The sequence below is a fragment of the Haemaphysalis longicornis genome, unplaced genomic scaffold, assembly GCF_048455015.1.
Source record: "Haemaphysalis longicornis isolate Haplotype H1 unplaced genomic scaffold, Haemaphysalis longicornis Haplotype H1 scaffold_1, whole genome shotgun sequence".
Taxonomy (NCBI): domain Eukaryota; kingdom Metazoa; phylum Arthropoda; class Arachnida; order Ixodida; family Ixodidae; genus Haemaphysalis; species Haemaphysalis longicornis.
Window position 1 is genome coordinate 372067741 of NW_027526203.1, and position 23313 is coordinate 372091053.

A 23313-nucleotide genomic window follows, 5' to 3' on the forward strand; every position below is an offset into this window, starting at 1 on the left:
CGTCAAAAAATTTTGCAGTGCAATTTTGCAGCTTGTCAGCTTTTCCCGCGCAGTTCCTTCAGGTAACGCCAAGCGTCGTTCTCCCATCGTCTGCTTCCTATCGATGCCACCCACCGCGGTGGCTCGGTGGCTAAGGCGTTGTGCTGCTCAACACGAGGACGCGGGTTCGTTTCCAGGCCGCGGCGGCCGCTTTTCTGATGGAGGCGAAAAGCAAAAACGCCCGTGTGTACGAGATTTCGGTGCATGTTAAAGATCCCCAGGTGGTCAAAATTAATCCAGAGCCCTCCACTACGGCACGACTTATCGTCTGTGTTGCGTCGGCGCGTTAAACCCTTCAATCAATCAATCAATCAATCAATCAATCAATCAATCAATCAATCAATCAATCAATCAATCAATCAATCAATCAATCAATCAATAAATCAATCAACCAATCAATCAATCAATCAATCAATCAATCAATCAATCAATCAATCAATCAATCCCTATTGATGCTGACACTTTTCGTTGTTTCCTCTTGCGTGTTATCGTGTTCGTCCATGTTCATAGTTTCTTTCTATGATATTCGTCTATGCTCATCCTATGTTCAACCTCAAGCAGCTTGTTGCAAGGCATGCGCGCGTCTTGCGAAAAGTTATTGCGTAGGTTTGTGGGCATAGACGAGCGCATAGGGGGAAAAGAGGTGAGGGGGGGGGGGGTGCCCTTCCCCAAATAATTCAAGAGGCGCCAAATATGCCCCATACCTTTATGCAGCCGGACCCGTCCCGCCATTGTTTAAAGTGCAAGGTTAAAAAACACTGATGCCGGCAGAAGACACCTCATGTTGCACCACAAAAACTGTATTCCTCTCTTCACCCCGGGAAAGCCAGGTACCCAAGGCAGGCCGTTCTTAGAAGTACGTCGTCGCTTCTAGGAACTTTAATTTTGAATCAATTGCGAAGCCTTTTTTTTTTTTTCGGACTATAGCAATTTCCCCTACAAATGCCATTTTTTTTTCTGCTGAAGACGGGGATCGAACGCCAACATCGTCCTATTTTACGATCGGGGGCTCCCAAAAAGGCTACCAATGTCATTTATTTAGTGATTCGCAGTCAGTGATTGTCATTAAACGAAACCTGTGTAAAGAAAAAAACAGCCATTGGCTGTTTTCTTACTATTCTACGTAAATTACGTGTGTCGCGGTGAGCGTTAAAAGCCGCGTAAACACGTTTCGATAATATAAAGAAAGCTTTAAAATTGTTTTAGGAAGTAAATTAATAGTTAATCTGAGCTTACTAGGCTAAGTGCCTTAAGCTGACACGTTGCGGTCCCATTGTTTCAAGCTGACACGTTGCGGTCCCATTGTTTCGTGGCGCATTTAAATTTCGCGGCATCCGGTGGAGGGGGGTCAGGACGAGAGGGAGGAGGAGCTGGGGTGAAACTTGGCTTCCCCTAATGGAAAACCTTGACACATCTGTGCTGGTGGGGTTCGCAGGTCCTGTGCGTGTCGCATCTTACCGCATCCGAACAATCTCATCAAACGATTGGTGTAGAGACTAGTTCGACGAAACCACGTTTTCACCACTGTATAAATGTGCCTCCCTGTGAGGGAAAATGTACTGCATTACTCAAACATATTTGCAAAATTGCGAGCTTCTATTGTACTGACAGCCGCTCCAGCTTTTACATTTCAGTAGCCTTACGTGAGAGATGTAACTTTCATGGTACAGAGATGTCAGCCGAAGACCGAGCTTTGTTTGTTGCTCCACACGAAAAAGAATACTTAACACGGAAAAGAAAAGAGCGAAAACAGGTGAAACACGCGAGCACACAAAAACACATACAAAATGCGCACAAACAGAAAGAGACGCAAAAACGCCCACTTAACACACGCATGGGATTATGGTTACTGCAAGTGTTTGCTCCGCTGATCGACGCATAGGTAGGTTGCTACAGCCACGTGGCACGGTGCTGAGCACAGGAGGTACGAAATTCAATCAAAGCGCTCAGTATAGCGTATGCTTGTTTCTGTTACTGTTAAAAGCTTGTGACCGCATCACCTAAACACTACACCATGGTAGTCAGCGGGCCGCGGTCAACCGGGAAGAGTAATTATTGATGTAACGACATCGTTACGTACAACGGATGACATCACACCGATAATTTAGTCTGGAATTTGCCCTTTGGCATGCAGGAAATCACGCCAATCGCCTCCCGAGCCTGAGCGGTTGCACATTCCACAATGCTACGGATGGTGACGCAGATAAGGAAAGAAACATGTTTTTTGATATGAGATAACGCTGTGAATACTGATCAAATTAATAATTCTTGCGGCAGGACTTCACGCGAACTGCGCTGCTTGGGGCTTTATGCGTTTCAGGACCCTTTGATGTTTTGTGCGGCCATCTATACTTGTGGCAGGTCTAAAACTCACCGCGCGCGTATTTACGTATTTTGGGTCACACGACTGGAGCCTCCTTAGCTCCCTTTCGAGCGCAGCTAATGTGGCAAGTGCTCCATGCATTTTTTATGACTGCAAACAAATACTCCCCAGGCTGCACGCGTCTTTGAAGCGCGATTCGCTTTGTAGCACGCGGTCACCGCCAAAGTCGTACGCCGTTCATAACATTGATTTGGACCTCAACCTTATAGGTCTCATCAACTGGATATGCATCTTGAGTTGATTATCCATCATCTGGCAGCATTTTCGAGACCTCAAAAATATACGTTCCATCACTTGGAAATGCGTTTCGAGTGATTGGTTATCAATAGGCTTAGCTTTCAAGAACAGTACAGTCAAAACACACGTTTGTGCGTGTATGTATGTATCCTTCTTAGGGATAACCGCCATCGACGCTCAAGATAAATAAGACAGGCTCATACCCTTCACCTAAACTCTGTGTCACGTGTGTGTCGTATTCTAAAAAGCTTCGCTGATTATCCACCTTCACATAGTGGATTGGCTCATGATTTTTTGTTTCTTTTCCTTGTGTAGGAAATTTCACTTCCTTATTTTGAAGCGCATATTCGACAACTTTGAGAAACTGCGACGGTTCTTTAGAACGATTGACTGTAGGGTTGAACGCGCCGACGCGACGCAGGCGATGAGGCGCGCCGTAGTGGAGGGCTCCGGATTGATTTTGACCACCTGGGGATCTTTAACGTGCGCCGAAATCTCGTGCACACGGGCGTTTTAGCTTTTCGCCTCCATCAGAAAAGCGGGTGCCGCGGCCGGGAATCGAACCCGTGTCCTCGTGCTCAGCAGCACAACGCCTTAGCCACTGAGCTACCGCGGCGGGTGACGGTTTTGTCGAGAACATCTTTCTGTGCGAGACAGATTTATTTTAACAGATAAATGTCTGATGAAGCAACAGGATGCCTAAAAAACGAAATAACAAGTAACAACGCTATCTAGAAACAAGAAGAGCAAGAGCAACTACAATATCAAGTTTATACTTAGAGAAGAACAGGCGGTGGAGGAGTCAAACCTTACAGTCAAGCGTACTTGCATTCAATACAGCCCTGACCTAAATATACGGTCAACTCCCTAGTCCTAACGCTTTAAAATGCTTGTTTTTTGCCTATATGTAACTCACCATTGTGTGTATAACCAACTTCGGCGTACAATGGCCGTATTTAGCCGGATACAAATACACCTTCAGTTCAGCGGCTGCCAAACACGCTGCTTTTAGTCCCAACGAGTGCTAGATGTGGACTGGTCCGTGAGCACAATTTCTTTCCACTCGTCCGCTGTCTGTTGATCTGTTAAGTTCGGCTTTTGAACTGTTAAGTTCGGCTTTTGAGTCGTCGTCGTATCGTCTCGAATGGAACTCGAAGAGGCAATTCGCTGGTTTCATTCGGGGCAAAAAAAAAAAAAAAAAGATGTACAGAAATTCTGGGAATTGTATAGTAAGGCCTAAGAATTCTTAGGGCGCTTCTCCGTTTCGCCAACCTTACGTTTCTTTGGTGCCATTGATTGAAGGAACACGCCTCGCCTCACCCGAACCATTCAAAGCGATCGCATGAACTGAGCCGGAACACCGTCCAATCGTTGCGTCTTGTTTTTCCGAGACGCAGCTGCTTTTTTAAAGCGAAGCCTTCTGTGACTTTTCTCCCGGTTTTCCGAGCGCTGCGGCTGCCACTGTTAATTCATTCCAGGGGGCGTCGCTGGGTTTTATCTTACACCAGATAACGCTGGCGTCCGCGTATCACACAAGCGGGGCTTGGAAAGCGACTCACGTAGGGAGGAGGGAGAAGGCTTCCGGGAAGTTACACCAGGCACGGCCATTCGATCTAAGGGGGAGATCGAGTGGCCGGGCACCAGGTAACGCTGACCTCCCCGTACCGCCCCCGAGGGGCCGGCCGGTGAAGCGGATGGCGGGGAGCGTCCAGGGCAGCCACATCTCTTGCGTTATCACGTTCTCTGCGTCTGTAGCTGGTGGGGTTTCCGATGGTTAGGTTGAGCCGTTCAATGTTTCCCGTTACGGCTCGTCCCAAGCAGCACAAGCCTGTACGGCTTAAAATCAGCCGAAGAACTTCAGCCAGGTAATTTCTGCCCGGCCTTTCTCCAGTCAAAGTGTAAAGCGCGCACTCAAAGGTGGGCCTCTGCCGTGTGTTTAAAGTTAACTGCTGTACACCCAATGGCCACTCTCCTTTTACCAATTCACTGCAGAGGGGTCCACAACGGTCTCCGGCCGTACAGCTTTGCCGGAGATCAGCCATTACCTTTTGCCGGAGGCTGGCTGATGAACCATTGCCCGAGGCCGGCTGTTAAACTTTTGCAGGAGGTCAGCTGTTGACCTTATGCCGATGGTCGGCCGTTGAAATGTGTCTAATCAATGGCCCATAAGCTTTTGCCGAAGTACGGCCAGTCAGCCTTCCCTGGTGAGCGGCTGGTGCCTGGCTGTTCAACTTTAGGTATATACTAGCTGTTCAACCATAGTAGACATTCTGCCATTTACATCCCGGCTGTCCAACCCCAGCAGCTTTCAGTTCGAATTGCGCACATGGGTTCCTAAAAACGGGACATGCTGTAAATTCGTAATGCATGCATAAGCATTTGTGCCCTTTTAAAGAGCACTGTTTGCCCTTTCAGGGACAAATGTAGTGATTTACAAAGTCTGTGGTGATTAGGTTTTTTGACTTAATTTATTTTGCTCAGTTCATGCTGTCCAGTGTCTTCCGGTTCGTTATTTTGCTCAGTTCATACTGTCCAGTGTCTTCCGCTTCGTGCGGCCGCCATCCCAGTCACCGGTGGAGTATAGCCGTTTCTTAATAACAGCTGCCACAGCGACCTTGTTTGCGTCGGGGTACCTGGGCTGTATTGACACTGAAACAAAATTGAAAACAGACAAATAAGTAACATACTGCACTGTAAAAATGTCCACAGGCTTAGCAATGGCCTTCCTGAAAAAAAAAATTCAATTGATTGATTGATTATGAGGTTTAACATGCCGAAACTACGCAGGTTATGAGGTGCGCCGTAGCAGAGGGCTCCGGATTAATTTCGACCACCTGGGGATCTTTCACATGTGCCGAAATCTCAACACACGGGCATCTTTGTTTTTCGCCTCCGTCAGAAAAACGGCCGCCGCAGCTAGGATCGAACCTGTGACCTTCAGCACAGCAGCACAACGCCTTAGCCACTAACCCACCGCGACGGGTGAAAAAAAAAAAAAGTATTACAAGCTTGCTTAATGCAATGCCTCTAGTTTTCACAACGTACAACTATTCCGGAGAGCCAATATTTATTACGCATTACCAAACAGTATCCGTATTCATTCCTGTAAACAAGAACATTAAAAATAAGCTCTAATGGTCGAACAAATACCCTGAAATAAAGTAGCCCCTGAAAATATTATAATGAATTCCTTGTGCATAAAATAAAATCAGGGCAGCTTACCAAGAACAAGAGACAATGTTGTCTAGCTCGTAGAAGGCCTCTTTCACCCCCTTGGACCCTGCCCAGCTGCAGGACAATGCCACTGGCTGCCCAATCACCATGCCCAACACCGTGCGGGCCCTGCCTTGAAGTCGTAGCCACCCATGTGGCAGAAGTACTGGGCCTAACAGGAGAAAGGAAATTTGAAATACACTTGTAAGTTGAATGCATCGAGGCTGAACATATGACGCAAAAGCATACCTTTAACGTGAGCACATGAGAAAGCAAACAATTTGTTGTCGTAGATAACACAATCAGTTCTGCTGCCTTTTGGTTATGGCACGGCACAGAGCTCTGGCCTTTTCTTTTTAACAGCAGAGCTGTCAAGCTTGTGCTCCTCGGAGGGATGTTACCAGGGCGCTACAGCACACAGTCCGGCAGCCGAGTTTGCGAGGGGGAGGAGGGAGGAGTGGAGACGAGGACCGGTGCACGTACAAGGGTCCTCGTGCAAAAGGTTTAGCCTTGCCGAGCGCACATGGTATGACGTTAGCAATGACATCAGCATTCCGCGCATAACTTTCGCGAGGCTGTTTGCGACAGCAAGGCCACGCCTTTTCTCGCCTCCAGATCGTTTTCGCGGGTCTGCACCTTGTTTCCCGCAGCGGACTACTTCGATGGCGAGTCCGCCGGGATGATAAACCCCGGGACATTAGTTTCCCTCTCGGAACGCGCTTTGTCGGGCCGCGCTCATGTTTAAGTTGCTCGTCGCAGTTCCGGGTAAATACTACGGCGTTGTCGAGGTAGACTAGGAAGGTGTACCATTTTCTGAGGCTTCCCCTCAGCTCCACTGGTCACTGCTGTTTGCAATAGCAAAGCCACGCCTCAATTTTGTTCATAATGTTTTTGAAGTCCACATTCTATGAAAAAAATTCTACATGCGCAAAAAGAATGATCAAAGCGGCGCAGATATGAGAAAGTTATTCTATTTTTTAGTCTAAAAATACAAGCACATGCAGTACTGGCAACGTCACACTTGAGGCCTCCGGATATGACGACAAAGAGCGGTGGCCCTACAGTTGGCTCAGCTTGAAAGTGTGTATATACCATTATTTTGACCAAACGAGCCTAAATGTTGCCTTACTGCTTGTTTTCTTTAAAGTAAGCATAAAAGCTTAACCGTGGGCTCAAAGAATACAAAAATCTATAGAGACAGTAACAGAGCCGCACTATGGCTCCGCTTCGAGCACGTGTGCCTTTCCATGGCGTGTTACGATGCACCACTGTTGATATCGCCTGGCGTCAGCGCGCGTCGCCGAAATACACGCGAACTCGTTCATTCGCACGCCGTATGCTGATGTCTATTCACGGCAGATATTGGCATCGATGGTAGAGGAGGCGTGGTCAGGGAGCATAGCAAAAGTGGACGGCAGCTTCCAGGTTATCAGTCCGTCTCTATGTCTGGGGACATGTTTTAGCACTGGGAAATGCTGTTTCGTTCACTGAAAAACAGCAACATTTTTTTCTCTAGCGGTGATTGGCTGCCTTGAGACAAATTGAACCAAACTGTTTTTGTTGGCAAGCTATTATCCCTTGGAGACAGATATAATTCTGTGTGGCACATTCTGTACTTCGCTACCTTTGCTTGCGTCGGAGAGATTGCGATCGGGTGATGCTTGTTATGAGGTAAATATGGAAGCTCTAGCTACATTGCTTCTAGTATTAGCAAGATGGGGGTTGTCTGCAAGATTGGTGCGTGAGACACAAGCGTTCTCACTGCCAGAATTTCACAAACATGACAAGAAACAGACACTGCTCAATTTTTGCAAGCCTCACAGCTTGTGTATATGGTCGAGAGGTAAGAAGCTGGAGTACTGGTTTGCAAGTCAGTGGTTCTAATCCCGCGTTTTGTTTTTTTGCTGCGAGCGTTCTATAAGGTTTTTTTTACCAGAATATGCAGCTGTTTCTTTAACCTTTCTTTGAACCCACAAGTGACGTTCACATGAAACCTCAATAGCAAGGCAGTGCTGAACATGGCTTCACACTAAATTAAAGAGAGGTAAAGATGGTACAGAGTTCAGACAAAGAGACATAGCAACACCCATCGACGCAGCAGCAGGCACGTCACTTTGCTAGTCTCGTGTGGCTGCTTGTCCTCTCCTACTTTTCGGCACAGTACCACCGAACGACAGCGTCACGAAGCGCGGAAAGGAGCTTTCCAGGTCAGGTCACCCTGGGCTTAAAACTTCCAGGACATATTTTTTGCCGCCCTCATTTGTCCCGCCATATGACATCGGGGTCAGTGAGAAAGTGAGCAGCAGATTTCCGGTTTTCGAGAAGAGGGCAGTGCTCTATTTGCTTGTATTTTTAAATTTAAAATTAAACAACTTTTTTATTTCTACAAGGATCTTGGCAATTTTTTTGCATCTATCTCTGCACGACACCAAGAACAGATGTAGTGGCCAAAAAGTACCTGAAAGAAATGTGCTCGAGAAATTCACGAGGGACAAACCCACACACAAAAAAAGGAAACAGACAAAATGAGATTTGACGGACTAGCGATTGAATTTTAATCATGAGTGATAGAAAGATTCCACTTTCCTGCAAAATGTCTTATATAGGCAATTGGGGCGTTGCTTTAATTAAAGGTTTAAAGAGCACCCTGCGCAATGAGTTGAGGGAATGATTATGTGCATCTTGCATCGCACGTACCTTCCATCATAGCGAACATATTTTCATGATTCTTGTGGGAGGTGATTGCTGGGACAATAGACTACCCCAAAATACATTCCGAGTAGTCGAGGGAAAGTGCTACGGGTCCCTTTGATAGGCAAGGGTGCGAGAAAAAGCCCACTAATGCCTACGCAAGTTGCTGTGTAGGGACATTGCTTATGAGATACCTCTTTCATGTGGAAAGGTCTGCATTGGGCACACTGGAAGGTGTGTGAACGTGCGATTGCGTGAACATGAACATAACCTCTCAGTTGAGAACTGCACAAGTGGGCATAACCCCATCTATAGCTCTGCAAGCGCATGCATGACGCTCTTAAAAAGCATGTGAAAATTGTCCAGGTGCAGTGATACATGAGAAAGGGAGATACAGGAAGCTTACCACATAGGAAAGAACGGATGCGATTGTGTCAGTGACATTTCAACGGGTCTCCATATGAAAGAGCGTATTTATTAGGCTGTGAATTTTGCTTATCACAATTTTTTTTTGCATGCAAGTGGAGCCACGTAACTTTGGCCTGCAATTATGTGTTCTTACGCTGCCTAAAAGTTAGTTGCTAGTCATTGCCTGTTATCACCAGCTACTTTCTGTGATTGTCAATATTTCGCGCCAAGTTCAAGTATCGTTAAGATGCACCAACTCGCCAAACACATCTTTCTAAGCTTGGAAGAAAGGATGAAATAACCTAAAACACAAAGCAATCACACTGTGCTTCATGACTATGCTAAAGAACCCACCAGTAACTATTAACAGCAGGTATTGTCTAAAGCCTAATAAACTGCATGTCAATTTCCTTGATTTTAAGATGCAGAAATCCCACAAACCTTGTGAGATTAGCAGCAGTGATGCACAGATTTCACCCACTCTCATCCACAGCGTTTGTGGCAGGATCAGTAGTAAGAGCTCATGCCAGGCACTGCAAGAAAAAACAAGACCACACATAATATACGGTACTTTGAAAATGAAAAACGGACAAGCAACCAAAACGAATAGAAAACCGGGCAAGCATTTTGATTGCTTGAGCAGGGTCACAAACTGTTAAATTGTAAAAACAATTCTTTCTTAAGATCTTTGCAGCAGCCAAAAAATTTTGGAATTTGTTAGCACCAGGAAACTAAACTGTAAACAGGTCCTCTGACACAGGGGTTCCCTCTCACAAGTGTTGCAACGTAATGAGAGCATGCTTGCCAATCTTCCCACGAAAACCTGCCTTGAGTTGTTCGCAACACCCAGAAAGTTTCCATAGATGCCACCCATCCCTGTCACAAATGAAGGCATCTAGAACTGACAACCTTAGGTTGTCCTGTGCTTCATGTTCAGACGATATACGAAAATGCTATAAATCAGGGGTTGGCAACCCGCAGCCCATGGGGCAGTATTATGTGGCCCCCGGCACAATGGTAGACCCCTTCTCCTCTGTCACTTTCTACCTGAAGGCCGACATGGCAGTTTTGACCTCAACTGGCATGAAAGCTCGTGACATTCGTGTTGGAAATAAACATGATAAGGATTGCTATTCTAGTTTTGTACACTGCTTTCAATTTCCTCCCCAAAATTTATTTGCCTGCAAAGCCCCCCTTCCCCTTCCAACCAATGTGCCCTCCGGCCCCCTCCGTGTCCATTGCATTAAACCCGGCTCTCCGCCTGAAAAGCTTGCTGACCCCTGCTATTCAGCAAAAGTTGCAAATTTTTAACCTGTCACTGCTTGTTCAATTCGAAGTGAATGAAAATAAGTAAGATCTCTCCTTTGTATGCATCACGCAAGCATACAAACCCATTAAACCCTTCGTAATTTCAATGAAGGGCCCATGAAGACTTGCTAGGGTTGAGGCTAGGCCAAGTTGATTCTAAGTTGAAAAAGACGAGACTGAAAATGGGCGAGATACATCAGACAAAGAAATGAGGAAAAACACAAGTGCTGTTGTTTCTACTTATTTCTTTGTCGTTTGTGCTGCCTGTTTCGGACATTTTTTTAAAGACTGGGCTGTAGCTCATGTCTCTCGGCAATTGTGTTCAATAGAAAACACTGGCGCCATCACTGAAGGATCCGCGTTTTCTCAGAAGGATCAGGCAGAGTAGGCCACCTTGGATTTGCATGGGAGCCCTGACATAGGCAGTTTGGGGAGAGGCACACATGGCATCACACTGATGTCGATGTCGAAAGGAAATCCATCCTTAACTTTTTCGAGCATGCACATATTAAAATTGACTTAAAATATGTTCTTCCGAACACTTAAAGGTTAACCTTCCTGAGGGGTATCTCTATTTAAAAAGAAAGCTTTTTATGTAGTCATCTGTGCTTTGAAATTTTGTGCCAGCACTCCTTTAAGGGTCAGATTGAAGTTTTCACTATTCTCCACACTATAATGTGGCAAGGGCCCTGTGACACACTGGAAGGCAGCAGCAAAAAAATGGGCAGTCAGCAAACTAGATTCCACACCCTTGTGATGAAACCAAATCTTTGGAATCGCTGATCAAACAACCTTGCGGAGCTTATCAGTGTTTTAAGTGCTAAATGATATAGCCATGGTGTTCGTTCTTGCTTTAGGTGCTGACTCTGAGTAGAAGCAGGCAACTGAAGCTCACCTGAACCCTCAGGGAGTTCCAAGGGAATGCCAGGCATGATTTACATGATTTTTCTTTCAACTTTAAAAGCTGCCATGCAGTTGAAGAGCCATCCAAAGAATGGTGCAACATCCTACCATTTGCAAAACAGCTTTCTTTCATTTTATGCTGCTCTCCTTATGCAACTGCATTGCAGCTGTTTGTCCTTCATGTTATCATTAGAAAATATTGTTAATTTTGACATGGAGCCCTAGAAGTTCTGGCAAAAAGTCAACACAACTGTTTTAACTCTTTCGGGACCGCTCCATAGGCCTTCGATCACATATGATCGATGGTTTCGCGAGCCTGCAGAATACACATTTTCGCTCGATGGAACACCTAGCGACATCTAGGAGATAGTTTGAAAACTGGAGTTTTCTCTTTTGTGAAGTTTCGTTTTTTATCGCCAGGCGGCAACGCGTCAGATATTTTATTCTGACGGGCAGTAGTTTCAAATGTAAACAAACATGGCGTCATACTCGCGCGAGCGCGATAAGAAATCCGCCTCGTCTCGTCTCGCACATCTTCGCCTTCTACTGTGGATTTGAACGATGAGAGAGGCAGTGAAGAGTCGGAATGTGGCTTTAGAGATTGGATTTCAGCTCGAGTGAGGATTCGGGTGTCGATCAGCCTGAACATCAAATCGCGCTCAAAGGTGGGTGTTGGTTTCCGTTTCAATTGGCTCTGGAGTAAATATGTGCGCTCGAAATATGTTCTGGCTGGTTTATATTTGTTCGCTAGGGTGTTAACTACCTATGGTGGTGATCTCCGGCCACCAGTGCAGAAACGGATGAAGTTTTCGCCGGGACGAGAGCCCGGCGTGTACCTGGGCGACGACGAGCCATGGCCTTAGTGCCAAAAAGATCACACACAAAACAAAAAACCAGTTACACCTAGCCGCATCAAACTTTTGCGATGAAGAAACAAAGCATTGTGTTAGATTTTGTATATCCTGAAATAATTTTATTATGTTTTAATATTTTATATTTACGCTTTTTTCTATCTTTTTCTGTAGTTTTTTTACGAAGTTCTTACTTTCAGATTTTTTCATGGTTCTATCGCCAGTGTTGAAGTAAAACTTGGTATTGTATGTCAAAGAGCATATAATTAGCTGCATTTTGGTATATGCTAAGGCAGGATGGTGCCTTTGCTTTATGTAATAAAAAATTTGTACCGCGACCTCCCTTTTTCATCACTTTTTCCGGCGGTCCCGAAACAGTTAATATTCAAATATTTTGGTTGTCCCCACACCATACCTTAATTAAGATTAATACCCTAGTTACATGGCGGAAGTAACTGTAGTTACGTTTAACGGTGGTTACTAAATTTTAACTGCGGTTATCGCAAACTGCGGTTTTGGCTGTTACATGCGAAATTCCAAGTGTGTCGACAGCGGTCACTTGGTTGTGAGCGTAACAAAAATAAAGTAACAAACTTTTAACCTCACGATAAAAACCAAAGGCGAAGCAGTGTAGACAAAAAATATCGTTAGACAGTTGCTTCAGACCCAAACGCGACGCACTCGCGCACGCCGAAAAAGGGGCTTCCCCAGCAGCTCGCGAGCGGCTTGTTCTCGGGTCGGTTTGGTGTTGGGAACTTAGGATCGTGGTAGATATTTGACCGGCGCTATCTCTACAACTGCAAATTACAATACATAGCACAATTTTTAACCTTTATAATATCCACTTTGTCGCATGTGGAACTTCTTTTCCGCGATTGATTTCGAAGAGGGGCGACAAGCTGTTGCTACCGTGGTCTGGGCTGGTTCGAGACGCTTTCAGTGCCGAGACGCTTTCAGTGCAGGAACGGCCGACGTGCGCACGGATCGTTTCCGAGTGCTGAAAACGCTTCATGATTGCCTGCTTTGTCTATTTTTTTTTGGCAAACGATCAGCAGAATTTACAAATTTAGGCTTTTCTCATAGTTGATCGGGTGGACCGGGAAACGAGCTGCTGCTCACGCGCGGTCGTGCCGACTGCGAGAGCGACGCAAAGAGCACAAGCTCCTCTTGGGGGCAGCTTCGAGGGCTCCCGCTATTTCAGGCCTTCGTCTTCTGCGAACGCCAGGTGATTTTTTTCGCCTACGCTGATGCGCCGCCACTTGTGTGCAAACTGAACACTGCGGCAGCAGCAACTGCGGTTAGCGTAACCGAACTGAGGTGGCCAAGCTCAGTTTGCGTTAACCATAGTTAGCGGGGTAACTGTGCCCGTGTAACTAGGGTATAAGGGTCCCAGTCGACTGTGGGAAACTAGCAGGCGAGTTTTACTCATTACATAACAAACTGAAGTGTGTGTTAAAATAGGCCATTTCAATCTCTCATTTGGAAAAACAAAGCCCATGAAATGTGTATTTTGAGAACACTTATTGATACAGTTCTGTCATTATTAAGCATCATACCACATTTCCCCACCTGTAACTTTATCAAATTAAAGCAGTGCATCTCAGCCGCGCTGCAGTACATTAGCATTTATTCGAATAATCACTAAGATCAAAAAGCCTCATAGCAGCCACTGAGTAAAAATGTTTGTGCGAATGACGGGAAAGGAATGCTTCTATCATGAAAATACAAAACCTGGACCTCGTACTTATATTATTGCACTTTTTACAGCCTACAAACCGTTGGCTTTATTTCAGTTGTCTCAATTACGACATAGTACCGCATTTCCTCTTTAGTCTTGTGTAATAAAGCAAGGATATTGGAAGAAGCACACGCCGCAAAATTCTGCGCATAGGTGTCCTCGCAGTGTTGAACCTCAAAAAAAAAAAAAAAAAAAAAAGCACACGCAATAAGAAACAAACAGGCCCAATTTTTTGCACTACGGCTATGAATGGTCAGTTGCCTAGATTGTAAAACTCTGCTGCCCCAATATTGTTGAGGCCACGGAAATGGCAGGGGACAAACTCAGTACGCTCGCACAAGCTTGGCAGCCACAGAAATTGCAGCGTGCAGTCGTAGTTGACAAAGAAAGATGCCAAAAAAAGGTGCGTATGTGTGTGTAGGGGGGGGGGTGAGAAGGGGGCATCAGTAGTTGCTCACTAAAGCCACCAGCGGTTGTCTTACAACTAAAGGTAGAAAAACTATTTTCTGCAAAAAAAAAAAAAAAAAATGCGTGAATGCATTTGACTTCTCACTGTTTAGCCGTACAGCACTTTCCAAGCTCACTGACGACTTATTTATAAGAGGTTCACAGCACTGTAGAAAGCCACGGCTTCTTTCTTAATAACTACGACTTATCTAAAATTACAGCCAGGCTGCATTCTGAACTTCTCTACCAGAAATACTGTTTTGCGAAGAACAAACTATTTGCCGCAGTGTTTCACTCAGCCTCATCTTTACTGCTTTCAAAACAGCGGTTTATTTGTACTGCAGAAACGGCTTCCTTGAATGTTTCTTTTTTTTATATTAGCTTTCTAAGGAAGCTTTGCAACCTTCATTTAAAGGTTAGCAGTGTACTGTGTTCGCAATAGGGAAAAAAAAAAAAAAACGGCAATATTTATGTCTTTGCTGCGGTGCTCACAGGATAGCGGCGGCCCATGCACTAGCCCAAAGCTGGGAAACATGCACGCACCACCATGTGCAAGCAAAATGCCTACAAGCTCCTAGAGCAAAATCTTCTGAGAAATGTCATCACATCTAAAACTACTTTTTAAGTGTGAATACACTTTATAAGCGACCCCAAACCATCCACCGCCGGCGGCGGCGGCGTCGGCGGCGTCCGCAGTGCTCCTCTATAAAGAAAAACAGCATCCGGCGCCAGGTTTCGATCCGCGGACTTTGCGGCCGCAGCGCGACGCTCTACCGATCAAGCCACGGACGCGACGGTGATATCAGTGTTGACGCGCCTTATATCTTTAACGCATTCAAACTACGTCGTCAGCGGCGTGCGTTGGCGACTCAGCGGCGTTATAGCGGCTTGATAACTGCGTGGTGTACACGTGATACTACAAACCCGATGGAAGAGATGGAAGAGAAGGCGGCGAGGCGGTGGGCTGCGGGGGCCGAGCGCAAGCGCCGCAAGCGGGCCGACAACCGTGTATTCGCACTTTCACATTCTCCCCCTCGGGGAAATGCGGGGGAATTTTTCGTTTCGTGCAAGAAAATGCACTACAATTTCCTACTATCTTAACTGGACCTTTACAAACCGATACCTACCTCGACATCTTAGAAGCTCTTGATTGAGGAATGCATTGTGATAATTGCTTAACGTTATCAAACTCAGCACTGATTCATTACTTCAGGCACCCCTGTCTCCAGGGACCTGCCAGGAGAAATGCACACATGGCTTTTTCCACATTGGCATAGTGAATGGCAAAAAAGCCGCTGCCTCTTGAGCTACTGCCGCACCACTGACAGGAACATTGTCAGCTTGTTCTTTTCCACGGTTATTAACACAGTAAGCTTCTAGCCAACAACAGAGGTTAGAAACTTGCACAGGATACTAAAAAAACTGAGCAAGCCTTGTCTATACAGTACAAGAACTTCTGAACTTGTGCTTGGTTGCTGCAGTGAAGTTTCTGAGGAAGCATAAATAAATGCTGCTTAGGAGACAATAAAGACAAATTTCTGTTGAATTTACATTGGCAATATTTAGTTCTTTGTATGATTATAATTTATGTTTCATCCAGCTGCCCCCAAGTAAGGAAGTTTTTAAGCGCAGACTCGATTTAAGAGCACACATCGTGAACTTGTGCGAGAAGCTGCATCTTTCACGGTTTTCGATAATGCTATGAACTTTCTAAAAATAAAGCACCGATGAGCTTAGATAGTGCCATTACCATCAAACAGTGCTTACTCAATTGCATTCCAGACGATTTGTCTCAGCACCAAGGTTTTGGCAAGTACAATTTTATTCAACGAGTCAGCACCCTACAGTTTAACAGTGCACTAGAGAGCGCACTCATGGTGAGCGAGAACTAACTGCACGGCGGGTTTGCCCATGCTGTGCACAGGCTGCAAATGCACCGTGTCGCATGTTGTCTTATCAGATTCATGGCCTCTGAGTGGTATATTTTGTCATGGCAGTCCTCTTGAATATAACAGCTGTACCCACATTTTTCAGACTTTTTTTTTCCTCCAGCATGCAGGTCGGCATGCCTTGGGTGAAAATGTGCAAAGGCTGCTTGTTTGAGCGTCACTGCACAGTTGTTGAGTACATAAAAAAATAACAAACACAAGATCGTTATGCATTAAAAACCATAACTAAGATTTTGGGGGTCCCTGAGTGCTTCCGCAAATAGATTATCACGCCAAATTGAACATATTTGAATGTAGCACCTTTGCAACAATACGCGCTGTCGTATGCTGTTTTTAGAGCCCAGTTATTGATTCCAATCCCATTATCTATCGCTAATTTCTGTTCGCTACAGGTTAGCAGTGTTCATTTTATAGACGAGAAACAAACAAAAATCAACCCTTTTCTAATGCTACAGCTCAGCTCTGCGGGGACGGTGAGACGCACAGCTAATTCGTAGGGTATAGGAGTCGGGTGCAGCAATTGACTGGAAAAAGTGTGGCACAGAGAAATATAGCTCCACAAACCGCGATTTCGGTGAGAACCACGCAAAGCATGGTCCATTTGCAGCCTGTGTACAGCATACGCAATCCTCGCATGCAACTAGCTTTCACTCGCCTTTAACCCACTTTCTACTGCACTGTAAACTGTGGGTTGCAAACTGTTGAATATGAACTTACCAATTTTCAAATCAGATTAGGTGTCCGAATCGGCCACACGATACGCAGTCCAATGCGGCTGGTGGCATGTGGCTGGGGCCGTGGCTGCTCCCGCTGTCCCCCGAGAAATGCCTGCACAGCTCCACACCAATCCCGGGCAAATGGCGCCACCCTGAGAAGGTTGTAAAATTGTGGTCTATAGTCAGGGCGCCTACCAAACTGATGCGTCAAAATTTCCCTAGTTTTTGCTTCAGCAAATTGCCATGAGCAACATGAGTTCATTCATCTCTAGGCAGTCTCAAAACGTCACATGATGCTGTCATGATCAAGTATGCTGAACAATCAAAACAATAGAGGAGGTGAACAAATATCATACATTTCTTAAATTGAATTTAAATAGTTAAATACAAATACGAATGTTACTGTATTTAGTCGATTATAACACGTTTTATTTTTGCAACCTGAAGTCAACCCTCGCATTACAATCTGCCTAAAATTGCAATGATGCACCCATTTGTCATCAATGGCTACAGTTCTGACCATTTCGCAATCTATGTCAGCAAGATGTGTCAGAGTTGTTCGGGTCCACTACAAGCTAAGATCAACTTTTTTCGTTTCCTTGCTTTTTTTCTGTGGTGGTTGACAGCGTGCGCAATTTTTTCCTTTGTTTTCGTGCCAAACTTTAGTATTGAGGCATAGGTAACTTTCATTGCCCTGAAGTGTTTCAACACCGCTTCAGCTCCCCTTGTTACGGCAACGTGTTGCACTCAGTATGACCCATGCTATTTTAATGGCTCAAGAAATCGGGAATTCGGCAGCTCCCCGAAGAGTCAACATCGACCGTCTGTGGATGGCAGCTACTGCGGGAGCGCCTTTTTACATGTGAACCCTGCCCAAAACGTTTCCGAGGGCCTTGCTACAGCTGCCACGTCGAATTACAAAAGGGTGTTGCTGATTTCGTCACCAAACAGTGTAACCGCCTTTTGGCGGTCAGTGTTGAGCTGATACAGCTCAAAACAAGTGATATCGCTCGACAGATGGGCTTCCTGCGAAGTTATAAGTGTCAAAGGTGGGCGCCTAGCCCAAGTGTTTGAAAAATAAATGTGCTTTTCCATAATTCCACTGGCCTCACGTGAGTACTTTCGCGGCGCTTCTTTTTTTTTTTTTGGCACAACAGAAAGTTACCCTTTGAGTTACTTTAGTGGTTTTAATTTTTCTTTTTTATGCGATGAAGTCACCCCTCACGCTACAATCGTGGTCACATTACAATTCAGTAAACACGGTACGGGGTTGTCTTTGGCATTATTATTGGAAGGGCAAAATTCAAAATTAGCATACACTATGTTCTCTGTGCTTTTTTTAGACCGATCTTGATCAGAAGAGCAAGACTATAAGCAACAACGAAATGAAATCTTATTTGTGCCCGATCACCAATGAGAGAAGCTTTTGAGGTATTAAAAAATGATGGACAGTTTCAGGTACCCCTGCTTGGTACACAGGGGGTTGCGGCCAAATCATTAGGGAGCACTGCCTTGCTGCCCCAACATCTACCTATAGTAGACCATGCAGGAGCACAAGCCAGCATGGGCTACTTTAGGTAAACCTACCCATCTGTACCTGCCGCAGTGGCTAAGTGGCTAAGGCATTGCGCTGCTGAGCACGAGGTTGCGGGTTCGATTCCCGGCTGCTGCGGCCGCTTTTCTGATGGAGGCGAAAAGCAAAAACGCACGCGTGTACGAGATTTCGGCGCACGTTAAAGATCCCCAGGTGGCCAAAATTAATCCGGAGCCCTCCACTGCGGCGCGCCTTATTGCCGGCGTTGCGTCAACGCGTTAAACCCCCCAATCAATCAATCATCATCATCATCTACCTATCCGTACCATTGATGCATTTTATTTGCCAGGGCTATCGACGTTTGCCCCCTCATCCCACCAAAAGGCTCTGATAAAAATCACGTGATTACGTTATGCCGTCGGATTGACTGATTGCAGGGTTTAACACGCTGAAGCTGCACATGGGCTATGAGGCGTGCAGTAGTGGAGGGCTCCGGATTAATTTTGAGCACCTGGCAAACTAACTTATGCTGAATCTCGAGACAAGGGTGTTTTCGCTTTTCGCCTCCATCAGAAAAGCAGCCACCGTGGCCAAGATCAAACCAGCATATATGGGCTCAGCACCACACCTTAGCCACTGAGCCTAGCTGCGGGTGCATTATGCTGTCAGTGTCTCAAGCTTGTGAATACAGTAAATGCTGCTTAGGTACTAACATTACCCTATAGTGCAAAGAACAAAACTTTTGACTGCACCTAATTTACATTGTTTTGGTACAATTTGTTTTTTTCACATCCTTCGCACACTATCTAGCCAAATATATGTTCAATATGATGACCAGGCAGTTGATGCCTCGCCAGAATTACCACCCCATCAACATGTGCAGTCACTTTACTGGCCCGAAAGAATCTAAATTGTCAATTCTTACGATTCGAGAAAGCGAACTCATGATCTTGAGTAGCATGTGGCTATGCCTCATTTAAAAACAGAACCCAGCATGTAAACGTTTGTCTGCACACATTTAGAGGCACTAAAGCCATTTTATATAGATGAAAAAAAATATATATTTTTAATTAATGAGCAAGAATAAACAAAATATGGCAAAGAAAGCCCAACGGTTCGTTTTGCTCCGACAAAAATCTATTTGGTTGAAATGATTGATTGATTGTAGGGTTTAACACGGCGACGCAACGCAGGCAATGAGGCGCGCCGTAGTGGAGGGCTCCGGATTAATTTTGACCACCTGGGGATCTTTAACGTGCGCCGAAATCTTGCACACACGGGCATTTTTGCTTTTCGCCTCCATCAGAAAAGCGGCCGCCGCAGCCGAAAATCGAACCCGCGACCTCGTGCTCAGCAGCGCAACGCCTTGCCACTGAGCCACCTCGGCAGGTTATTTGGTTGAAATGAATTTGAACTCACACAACTGAGCCTGTGCGCATAATGTAAGCACTGTGCTTACAGCATTTTGAGCAGTCATAGTATGCCGTCGACATAAAGAAATGAAGCATAAAGATGCCTCACTCCAGGTGCCACCAACAGTGCAGCTCAGTAGCATAGACATGATCTTATTTCAGAGAAAGGGATGGCTGAGCTTGAATGCAAAAAAAGGGAAAGAAATTCAATTGACAGATCAATTTACAACTCAAGTTCACAAATAACTTTGGGACCTTGCACGCACACCCAGCATAACCTCCCCACTCTTTTTCATTTTATTTTGCTTAACCCATCGCAAAACAGCCGGCTGATTAACTGACCACTGACAAGGAAGCCATGTAAATTCAGTGCATAGGTAGCGCGAAAGGATGTCAGGAGTCTGTATTCAGAGAAAAGAACAGTGCCTTCCTGTATCTGCAAGAGATTCAGCTTGACTAGCTCGCATTCACTGGAAGCATGCAGGCTATGCTGCCAGAAGTGTCTGCTGAGAGCACCATCACTCCACTGGCGTGGCATCCAACATCCAATGCATAATGCTCAGTGACACGGTAATACAGAAGGGTCCATAGGTATAGAGGGGATATTGTGGCCGATATGCATGTGTATATGATATGCTGCTGTCAGTTACCGCTGGTGCAGCTACACAGACCCGAGTTTGGCCCCAGCTCCAGCATTCCAATTACTTCTTGCGGCACTGGGACTGCACCTGCAAGATCTAGTGCTTACTCACATTACTAGCATTATGACATAACAGCTGCCCAGCCTCAAGCAGATGTTGAAGGACTCTTCACCCAGAAAACCTGGTTTGCACAGGCACTACATCGTGTGCAAAAGAAATATAAAACAGGAATTTACTTTCTGCACGTATAAAAAGCTACATTCAACATAATTCAACTGTCCTAAACATGCAGAGCATCCTACCGCTGAAAGGGCTACCTACTACTATTATTCCTGTGGTAATGCAAGAATAAACAACTCCCACAAGTTAGGTGGGCATAATTCCTGCTGCAAAGGCCCCACATCACTCAAACGCATACTTATAGGTCCAGTTTCTATTTCTGGGTTCCTATATCGGCAACATAAATGCAGTACGTACCTGTTATTGCTTTTCATCTTGCCAGACAGCCCCCGTCCTGAAGCTCCAGCCACTTTTAAATGAAAAGGTTGCAAAGAAAAGTTACATAAGCACAAACGTCGTTACCTGCCAAAGTTAAAAGCTCACAGTACACTACACATTCCGAGAAGTAAGAACACTCACTCAATGATTGTTTTATTATCAAGACAGTTATGTCAAAAGACCTAACCACAGAATTGATGAAAGGTGCTTAAAACCAATGCTATGTAAGCGTAGATAGCGTTTACAGCAATGTGAAATATACTCCGCCTATGTGCTCCTGAACTACAAACCGTTTGAAGAAAACAAATAGTTTTCAGCCAGTAACAAGACGATAAAAAAATATCAAAACACTTTTATTGCCAAGTTAAGATTCTCAAACTATTTAAGGTTTTCATTTTTCTCAAGGGAAGTTTTACGTCCGATAAGTTAAGCAGTCGCACATTGTATTTTGCTTTGTTCAAAGTGGCACAGCTATCGAAATAAAACAAAAGCACGGTGAAACCGCACGGCCGCATATAGAAATAGACCTAATGCGATAAAAACCGCATACGAAACAAAACACGTCGATTCCTCACGATGTTATCAAGAGCACCGGCAATTATTTCAAGCTTCCTAAGGCCCTCCGCTGCGCCCACCACCTGTCCGTCAGCAACGCTAGACATATCGAGCAGCGCCAGCAAATTGCATTTAGCTTGCACGAACCACAGCGTGAGACTGACGCGGAAACGAGAAATCAAGCCAATAACACGTTTCTGGCACCGAACCTTAGTCGCGCTACAAAAGGTCCAGCAAAAAAGAACTTACCGAACTTCTTTGTCCGGGCACAGGAAAACGCCGCCGTTCTTCGATCGTTTGCCGCTGTATTTCAGCTTATCCTTAACCGCACGTGTTTCCAACGTGGCAAGCAGGCTTTATCCACAAAGGGCGAACACATTTTACGACGGTATATCGCACAAAAAACATGAATAACAACACGGACAACGCGCAACCACGGCCGACCTCGCCGGCACCACTTGATGGAAAAATTACATCGGAAACGACCGCAGCGCCGAAACGGCCAAATACATGAGCAGAGTTACGACTTTAAATTTTAATTCAAAGTGATCATACAACATTTCCAAATTTTTCAATCTTCAAAGAATCATTTATTAAAAATTGTCATTGCTTTTGGTGTTCACCAGTATTTCAGTTTAAATAGAATCCTGATCGGAAGCGACTGCAGCGCCGAACAAAAGAGCAGAGTTCCCTCTTTGTATTTTTATGCAAAGTGATCACACAACATTGCGAAATTAATCAATCTTTAAGGAATCATTCATTCAAAATTATTATTGCTTTTTGTGTTCACAAGTATTTCAGGTTTAATGGGCTCCTGATTGCAATTTTCCCGATCGCTGCCTTCTTGCTCCCGGTCTTTTCCGATTGGCTGCCAGTTTTGTCCAGAAGATCTAAGCCAATCAGGCTGTACTTTTGGCGCATGGCAGCGCCCTGAAAAAACCTTGAACGGGGATGATGATGGCGAGTAAAAGTCTTTGAATCGGAGTGACGGCATGTTCCATTTCACCTGTCTTAGCTATTTATTTTACCTCGGACTTGTCTTAGCTGCCGCTATCTCTGGCTCTGATTCCCTGCGCCGTACGCGGTCTCGTGGACTTGTCTCGGTCATAACCAGACAAATAAAAATTCACGTGTGCCTTACAATGCTTTTCAGCTCGGACAAAATTTGGCGTTCGGCCTGCTTCAGCGCAGGCTTGCACGGGAGTCCTGAATCATTCGGCTCGCGCGTTTGCAGATCGTGATGTTGCATTAATCATTTGAAGGTGTGATCTGAGACTTCAGGGTGCGTAATCATTACCGAGGGAAATCTTTGTCGCAGGTGTCGCTAGCCTTACGCTTTTTCAACCACTTGGTTGGTAAATCTATAACTTCTCGTAAAAGGTACAGCGTTTATGTGAGTCTTTACTGTACTCGCACAGGACTATTCACTAGCATTTCTTTTTTTTTTTGTCGGGTGTTTTCTTCGTAACTTCTGCGAGGAAAACTGGGAGGGAGGAATACCTTTATGATACGGAATGAAAATGACGACAAGGAATGAATACACCAGCACAGAAAAACGCACGCAGACACTATAAGTACTCTAGAAACGCAAATCTGAAAGACGCACAAACGCGCACACAGTGCAAACGTTCACAGAATTTTCTCAAAGCCGGTCACGGAGAAAGGCAAGGCCTTCGCAGCCCTTGTCGCAGACGCAGTCGAGGGCTGTGAGCCTATGCTAACGCTGAGTTTCAGCACACAGTGCAGGTTCAATGTCCTAACGAACACTACAAGAGTGACAGAGAGGTGAT

At 45.3% G+C, this 23313-nt stretch overlaps 1 protein-coding gene and 1 long non-coding RNA gene across 3 annotated transcripts in view; one reads left to right on the forward strand and one right to left on the reverse strand.

Moving 5' to 3' along the window:
• The window catches only part of LOC144155094 (uncharacterized), a 303882-nt gene that overhangs the window by 46363 nt on the left and 234206 nt on the right, over window positions 1-23313 (forward strand). The window lies entirely within an intron of this gene.
• On the reverse strand, window positions 5109-22409 carry LOC144155093 (uncharacterized). The gene is made up of 6 exons (XR_013319503.1): window positions 21773-22409; window positions 20948-20999; window positions 16885-17035; window positions 9413-9504; window positions 5882-6044; window positions 5109-5308 (listed from the first exon to the last, which is right to left on the reverse strand). It is a non-coding gene; the product is annotated as an uncharacterized LOC144155093 (long non-coding RNA).